The following is a 9,459-nucleotide window of genomic DNA, read 5'->3' as shown; positions in this document are numbered from 1 at the left end:
TTTTTGGTAATTGATGGAAACATACATCAAAGCTTTAGATAAAGATATAAAGAACAACAAGTAAGGCTTTGGAAGGACATGTAACAAGCATAGGCTCCCCCTACATGTATGCACTCATGTAAATATGAAATATAGAGACATGTGAGAGCATAACCATGACAGAGTAGGCAATGTGTTACATGCATCTTGGCCATATGCATCAGAGCAAAAGATTATCAAGGAAAATACCTTCATGCTCATGAGTCCTTCTTGCAAACAGTATGTACATAAGCAAGAACTCCTCATACTCATGATTTTGATGCATATACTTACCTTGTGGTCTTGAGTTGGCTTAGGATGGAATGAACCTGCACAAACAAGGTTAGATAACACAGGTACGTCCACTAGCCAGAGCAAACAAAAGAAACCACAAGAATACCAAGACTGGGATGACATGTAGAGAGTGAGTACAAGGTACCACATTGAATTCAACATGTCCCCAAGAATAAAGATATGCAATGAATTTGACTGATTTCTTTCCCTTAGGTGTCTTGCTCCCCCTGAATCTTACATGGGATATTGGGAGAAGATAGGGAACAGAAAATCAGAGCTGAAGGATACAAATGGATAGAACTTAATGCAAATACATATGAACATGTCTTTCCCCCAAAAAGACATGTGGCATCTCTCCTCTTGAACATCAAGCATCTGGGATCCTTGAGTATTCTCTCCCCTTGGATAATTCTTTCTCCCCCTTAATATTTGGGATCCTTGAGTATTAATATTTGGGATCCTTGAGTATTCTCTCCCCCTTAGTACTTTCTCCTTTGTAGATCTCTCTCTCTCCCTGATGATAAGCTTTGATGTGATCTCTCTCTCCCCCTTTGACATCAATTTCCAAGAAGGTTTGTCCTGGAATCCGTTGAATAGGTTTGGTCCTTGAGATTCAGTACAAAGCAGGGAATAAAACTGTGATGCTTGTAGAGGACAAGATTCATTGAGTGGAGCTGGACCAGAAGAAATATAGAATATGTGGCAAACTGTTTTTCCTGTTGCGAAATTGGTGGCACCGAGTGGCATGTTTCGGTAGTACCGAAGGGATTCGGTTGGACCGAAAATGGCAATTCGGTGAAACCGAGTTCATCACAGAGAGAAACACTTGTCACCTCAGCTCACTAGTCAAGTAAGATCTCACAAAGATTTGCAATGAGTTAGCTGAAAGATTTGCAAGGAATTTGATGCAGAAATATGCAGAACAAAAATCAAAAAGAAAAGAGTGAAAGTTTCTAGATGAAGTTTTTTTTGTTTGAAAAAGAAGGAAACAAATATGCAAGGGACAAATGCAATAACTCAGAAAAGAACACAAGAGAACTTCATCTAGAATTGGGCGGTGATATAGTCACCTATGTTAGAGTATATTGACTTAGGAGTCAAGTGAGGACACTTGATCGTAGGTCATACTCATCGTTTTAAGCTCAAAATGGGGTTACCATTTTTCGTTTAAGCATCTTGATGTATTCTCACCTTGTTAAGTTGCTTTGACTCATGTCTTGGAGTAAAGCTTCTGTAAGATGGAAAAACATACCTTGGGTGGTGGTGTGGTTCTTGCTCATGTAGTTGAACTTGTGTGGGTGCTCAAGGTTGATGTAGCTCATCAAGAGTTGGGAGCACCACTTGGAGTTTGAGTTCATCTACCTACATGGGTTAGTTCTTGCAGGGAAGAGCACTTGTGTATCCAAAAATGACAATCATGAAGCTTAACATAGAATTTGTCGAAGGATATGTTTGAATGGTTTTGTGCTTCCTTGTCTTCAACCACTATTGTGTAGAGTCTTGGTCTTGTAGAGATTGCTCAAGATGTGAGTGAGTCGCAATCTCATGGAATTAGATTCAACCAAGCACCTACATGGGTTAGGCAACATGCAAGGTGCAAATATATCCAAGACATAAGATAGTTATCATAAGAGATATATCATGGATTAGTCATAAGCTCATGTCTTGCATGTATCCAATGGAGTTTCTACTCCAAGTTCGAAGCATCAATGATGTTCAATTCTCCTCTCAGCCTGCAAAACACTTTCTCATCAAGTGGTTTAGTGAATATATCCGCTAATTGCTTGTCGGTGCGAACATGCTTAAGATTGATGTCACCCTTAGCAACATGATCTCGAATGAAATGATGACGAACTTCAATATGCTTAGTTCGAGAATGTTGTACAGGATTATGACCAATTTTGGTAGCACTTTCATTGTCACAAAGCAGTGGAACATGTTTCACATAAATCCCATAATCTTTAAGAGTTTGGGTCATCCAAAGTAATTGAGCACAACATGAACCAGCGGCAATGTATTCCGCTTCGGTGGTGGATAAGGATACCGAGTTTTGTTTCTTGGAAGACCAAGACACAAGAGATCTACCAAGAAATTGACAAGTACCCGAAGTGGACTTTCTATCAACCTTGTCTCCGGCATAATCCGAGTCAGAATAGCCAACAAGATCAAAAGAAGACCTCTTAGGATACCAAATGCAAAAATTTGGTGTATGGATTAAATATCTCACTATCCTTTTCACAGCCTTAAGATGACAATCTTTAGGAGCAGCTTGATATCGTGCACACATGCACACACTTAGCATAATATCGGGACGTGAAGCACATAGGTTTAACAATGAACCAATCATAGAGCGATAAACCTTTTGATCAACGGGTTCACCATCTTTGGTTAAATCATTATGTCCACTAGTAGGCATGGGTGTAGACAAACCTTTGCATTCTTGCATATTGAACTTCTTGAATAAGTCCTTGGTGTACTTTGTTTGAGAGACAAAAGTACCTTCCTTAGTTTGCTTGATTTGCAACCCGAGAAAGAATTTGAGTTCACTCATCATAGACATCTCAAACTTCTCTGACATTAGCTTTCCAAACTTTTCACTAAAGAGAGGGTTAGTTGAACCAAATATGATATCATCAACATAAATTTGGCATACAAATAGTTATCCATTAACCCTTTTAGTAAAAAGAGTAGAATCAATTTTACCAATTTCAAAACCACTTGTAGTAAGGAACTTGGTCAAGCATTTATACCATGCTCTAGGAGCTTGTTTAAGACCATAAAGAGCTTTGTGAAGTTTGTAAACATGATTTGGTTTCTTAGGATTGATAAAGCCGGGAGGTTGTTTGACATAAACTTCCTCCTATATTTCACCATTTAGAAAAGCACTTTTAATGTCCATTTGGTACAAGGTGATATTATGGTGATTAGCATAGGCAAGTAAGATGCGAATGGACTCAAGTCTAGCAACGGGAGCATACGTCTCACCATAGTCCATACCTTCGACTTGTGTGTACCCTTGGGTGACGAGACATGCTTTGTTGCGAACCACTTGTCCATCTTCATCTTGCTTGTTGAGGAACACCCATTTGGTACCAATGATGTTGTGGTTGTTGTCGGGCTTCTCGACCAATGTCCAAACTTGGTTTCTCTCAAAATTATGTAGTTCTTCGTGCATAGAGTTTATCCAATCCTGATCTTCCAATGCTTCTTCAACCTTCATAGGTTCAATGCTAGAGATGAATGAATAGTTTTCACAAAAGTTAGCTAAACGAGTTTTTGAGCGAGTGATTCTCCCGGTTTGTATATCATTGAGGATTTGCTCGACGGGATGATCTTTGGCAATTCTTGCTCGAACTCGTGAGAGCTTTTGCTTGGGTCTTCGTTGAACATCTTCTTCATCTTGTTCTTCTTCTTGGCCTTCTTCATTGTTGACGTCGTCGTTCTCTTGTCGTGGTGGAGAAGGAGGTTGTTGATGTTCATCTTGACGTACTTCCTCGTTTTCTTCATCTTGGTGTGTCCAACTTGTGGATGCTTCCGTGTCGATTCTTGGTTCACCTTGTCGCGAAGTAGAAGCTTCCACTTGGACGGATGAAGTACTCTCCTTCACCTCCGTTGGACGAATTTTGCCAATGGATAAGTCTTGAATTGCTTCTGAAGGGTCTTTGTCTCCTACATCAATTGGCAATTGCTCTACTTGCGAGCCATTAGATTCATTAAACTTCACATCTACCGTCTCTTAAACCTTTCAGGTGAAATTGTTGTAGACACGGTAAGTGTGAGAGTTTGAGCCATAACCAAGTAGAAAACCTTCATGAGATTTAGGAGCAAACTTTGAACGACGATGCTTATCAAGAATGTAGCACTTTGAGCCGAATACTCGAAAGTATCCAACTTGAGGCTTGTTACCGGTGAGGAGCTCGTATGCCGTCTTGCTGAGTAGCTTGTGAAGATATAAGCGATTTGTTGCGTGACAAGCTGTCTCAACCGCTTCTGCCCAAAAGTGCTTTGGCGTCTTGTATTCATCAAGCATCGTTCTTGCCATTTCGATGAGTGTCCGGTTCTTCCTCTCAACAACTCCATTTTGTTGAGGTGTGTACGTAGCCGAGAACTCGTGTGAAATCCCTTTTTCGTCAAGAAAGGTGTCCACATTTGCGTTCTTGAACTCCGTTCCGTTGTCACTCCGAACCTTCTTGATCTTCACATCAAACTGATTTTGGGCCTTCCTAGCGAAGTTTCTGAAGATCTTCTGGACCTGCGACTTGTCATTAAGAAAGAACACCCACGTAAATCTTGAAAAATCATCAACTATAACTAGACCAAAAGAATTTCCACCGAGACTCTTGTAGGCGTTGGGACCAAAAAGATCCATGTGAAGTAGCTCGAGTGGCCTCCTTGTGGTCATGATGTTCTTCACGGGATGTCTCCCTCCAACCTGCTTACCTGCTTGACAAGCACTGCAAAGTCTATCCTTATCAAATATGACATCGTTAACTCCAAGGATATGATTTCCTTTAATAAGCTTGTCAAGATTTCTCATGCCAACGTGACCTAGTCGTCTATGCCACAACCAACCTTTTGAGGATTTAGCAACAAAGCAAGTTTTAGGTTGTGCCTTTTTAGAGAAATCGACAATGTAAAGATCTCCTCTACGCATACCCGTAAAGACCATTTTATGATTGTCTCAACGAAATACTTGGCAATCTACCTCAGTAGTAGGACATTCAAACCGAAATCAGCAAGTCTAGATACTGAAAGTAAGTTGTAGCCAAGAGATTCAACGAGCATGACATTTTGAATGGAACTATCATGTGAGATGGCCACCTTACCAAGGCCAACCACTTTACCCTTTGAATTATCACCAAAGGTGACATATTTTCGAGGGCCGTCATTTTCAGCAAGCTCACGAAACATCTCTCCATCTCCGGTCATATGATCAGTACATCCACTATCAAGAACCCATTCCTTTCCTCCTGATTCATATCCCCGAAGATTTGCCATAAGACCAAAATGTCTCATTGCATCATCAAGATCGAAGTCACTATCATCATCATCATAATATTCATGTTCATCATGATCTTGTGACTCATCATTTTCTAGAGAGGGTAATTCATTAGATAAATGATCATCAAAGTGGTCACTTTTATGAATTCTTATAGCTTTGAATATGATATCATTAATGATTCCAACATCTCCTTTAGCATGCTTAAGATTGGTAAGTTCAAATAGACATTTACCAAAACTAGGATCACTAGAATTCATCTTACTCAAGGCAATAGATTTATGGAGAATTTCATCCAAAGTTTTCAAGGAATGATCGGGAAATCGTTCCTCAAGAAATTTCCATATAGTATAGGCACAATTTTGAGTAGGCAAACTAGCAATCAAATTTTTGGGCAATCCTCTAATGATGAGCTCAATAGTTCTAAGATTGCGAATCATGTCAATATCTTCATCTAGAGTAGGATGCAAAGGATCAATATGAGGTGCACAAGGGCTAGCAATATACTTGTTCAAATAATATTGATTGAAGATTACAAGCATCTCATTTTTCCACTCATGAAAATACTCTCCATCAAGAATAGGCACTCTATGTCTAAGACTCCCTAATGTAGACACATCCATCTTCCTCCAATGGTGATTAAACCAAGGCAATGGAGACCAAAGCTCTAATACCACTTGTAGGATCTAGAAGTAGATGTGTCTAGAAAGGGGGGGGGGTTAGACACTTAATGCTAAAGTTGCAATTTTTAAGCTTTTTCGGTTTAAGTGGAGTTTAGGCACAATTTCAACACACACAATACATATCAAGCAAGCATGCAAAGAGTATATGAGCAGCGGAATGTAAAGCATGCAACTTACAAGAATGTAAAGGGAAGGGTTTGGAGAGATCAAACGCAATTTGAGACACGGATGTTTTTCCCGTGGTTCGGATAGGTGGTGCTATCCTACATCCACGTTGATGGAGACTTCAACCCACAAAGGGTAACGGTTGCGCGAGTCCACACAGGGCTCCACCCAAGGGTAACGGTTGCACGAGCCCACACAGGGCTCCACCCACGAAGGGTCCACGAAGAAGCAACCACCCACAAAGGGTCCACGAAGAAGCAACCTTGTCTATCCCACCATGGCCATCGCCCACACAGGACTTGCCTCACTAGTGGTAGATTTTCACGAAGTAGGCGATCTCCTTGCCCTTACAAACTCCTTGGTTCAACTCCACAATCTTGTCGGAGGCTCCCAAGTGACACCTAGCCAATCTAGGAGACACCACTCTCCAAGAAGTAACAAATGGTGTGTAGGTAATGAACTCCTTGCTCTTGTGCTTCAAATGATAGTCTCCCCAACACTCAACTCTCTCTCATAGGATTTGGATTTGGTGGAAAGAAGATTTTGAGTGGAAAGCAACTTGGGAAGGCTAGAGATCAAGATTCATATGGTAGGAATGGAATATCTTGGTCTCAACACATGAGTAGGTGGTTCTCTCTCAGAACATATGAGTTGGAATGGTGTATGCATTCTGATGGCTCTCTCTACGAATGAAGAGGAGGTGGAGGGGTATATATAGCCTCCACACAAAATCCAACCGTTACACACAGTTTTCCAATCTCAGTGGGACCGAATCAACAAACTCGGTCGGACCGAAAAGGTAAACTTAGTGACCGTTAGAGATTTTGGTGGGACCGACTGGATCAACTCGGTGGGACCGATGTGCTAGAGTTAGGGTAAATCCAGAACTCGGTTTGACCGATTACTCAAACTCGGTGGGACCGATTTGGGTAATAAGTGAAACTGAGATTTGGCCAAGCAAACTCGGTGGGACCGATTGCATATCTCGGTGGGACCGAGAATATTGCAATGGGTAATAGAGAGTTTGCAAGCCCATCTCGGTGAGACCGAGATCCCATCGGTGAGACCGAACTGATTAGGGTTTGGTAGTGGCTTATGACAAGTGAAACTCGGTGGCGCCGGATAGGAAGAATCGGTAGGACCGAGTTTGGCTTAGGGTTTAGGTCATATGTGGAAGTGGGAAAGTAGCTGAGGATTTTGGAGCATATCATTAAGCACATGAAGCAAGAGGCTCATTAAGCAACACCTCATCCCTCCTTGATAGTATTTGCTTTTCCTAAAGACTCAATGTGATCTTGGATCACTAAAATGTAAAATGATGAGTCTTGAGCTTCAAGCTTTAGCCAATCCTTTGTCCTTAGCATCTTGAAGGAGTTCCCACAACCTTTAGTCCATGCCACTCCATTGTTGAACTTATCTGAAACATGCTAGATCAAAATGTTAGTCCAACAAGAGATATGTTGTCATAAATTATCAAAACCACCTAGGGAGCACTTGTGCTTTCAGTTAGACCGATTAGCCTAGGGTTTGTGGCAGTGGCTATGACATCTGAACTCGGTGGCGCCGGATAGAAAGAATCAGTGGGGCCGAGTTTGACTTTTGGTTTAGGTCATATGTGGATGTGGGAAGGTAGTTGAGGGTTTTGGAGAATACCACTAAGCGCTATGAAGCAAGAACCTCATCAAGCAACACCTCATCCCTCCTTGATAGTATTGGCTTTTCCTATAGACTCAATGTGATCTTGGATCACTAAAATATAAAATGTAGAGTCTTGAGCTTTGAGCTTGAGCCAATCTTTTTGTCCTTAGTATTTTGAGGGGTCCACTTTCCTCATCCATGCCATGCCATTCATTGAGCTTTTCCTGAAATATTAATCTTGGAATAATGTTAGGTCAATGAGCTATATGTTGTTAGGAATTACCAAAACCACCCAGGGATAGTTGCACTTTCAGTAGACCCAAAGGGTCGGCTCATTATGATGTGATGAGTCGGGTCTTTAATAAGATGAGCAAACAACGACTTTGCATTAGCCCCCAAGTGTCATGGTGCATGCTTGCAGCGACATGAGACTTGTGTATTTGATGTAATCCCAACTTGAATAATGTAGCCCCCAAGTGCCATGTCATAAGCCTGCAGCAACTCGGGACTATTCCTTCCATTGTAGAATAAATCATATCCATTGATAAAATAATAGTCACTGCGCTAAAGCGATTTTGAAGACTGATAACCATAATAAAAATCCAGCCGTGTTGGCTATTAAAGATTTGAATAATATAACCTGGTTTGAAAACCGATTCCTGCCATATAAACCGGTATATCCGTGCCCATATGATACATGCTATGATGATGTAATGATGATGCAATATATGGTGATGTATGTGTATGATCAAGAGGGTTTAAGTTATGGTTCGGATACGAGCAGAGCCCCCAAGTAGTCATAATTGTGGCATTGCGCTGATCAAGATGTGTAGCTATGGTTCAGATATGACCAGAGCCCCCAAGTGATTTCCCTGGTGACCTTATGCCTATCAAGAGGAGTAGCTATGGTTCGGATACGACCAAGCCCCCAAGTGATTTCCCTGGTGCCCTTATGCCTATCAAGAGGTGTAACTATGGTTCGAACCCATAGCCCCCAAGTGATTTCCATGGTGGCCTTATGCCTATCAAGAGGTGTAGCTATGGTTCGGATACGACCAAGCCCCCAAATGATTCCCCTGGTGCCCTTATGCCTATCAAGATGTATGAATATGGTTCGAACATAGCCCCCAAGTGATAATTGTGAGCTGTGCTCAAGGGATACCATGTGTTGAGCTATGTTGTGCAGCAGACTCTCTTTGGCCCCTTATGATAATATTGGCTTGATAGCCAGATTACCGAAGTAACCAGAGCTGTGCTCTTATGATAATATTGGCTTGATAGCCGGATCAAGAGGTGTAGCTATGGTTTGAATACGACCAAGCCCCAAAATGATACTGCGAGTTCTGCTCAAGGGGCACCTATGTTTGAGCTGTGCTTTTGCAACAGACTCTCTTTGGTCCCTTTTAATTTTTCCCGAGAACTCGAACTTGTGAGAGATTATTCTTTTTGAACCGGAAATTCTTAAACTGGATATTGAGAGCTTCAAAGCTTTGTGGGAGATAGTTTTCCCTTGAACCAGATTTTGAACTAGAATCCTTCTCTTTAAGCCAGAAATTTTCTGACGGCCTTTAAATTTGCACCAATATGGCGGTTCAGGGTCCTGCATTAGATAACTTTGCAAGCCGGAGTAATTGCTCTTTTAAAGAAAGTAACATATAATAT

This window comes from Triticum dicoccoides, chromosome 1A, assembly GCF_002162155.2.
Source record: "Triticum dicoccoides isolate Atlit2015 ecotype Zavitan chromosome 1A, WEW_v2.0, whole genome shotgun sequence".
Classification (NCBI taxonomy): Eukaryota; Viridiplantae; Streptophyta; class Magnoliopsida; order Poales; family Poaceae; genus Triticum; species Triticum dicoccoides.
The sequence above is the reverse complement of the archived record's forward strand: the minus strand, read 5'-3'. Positions refer to the sequence as shown.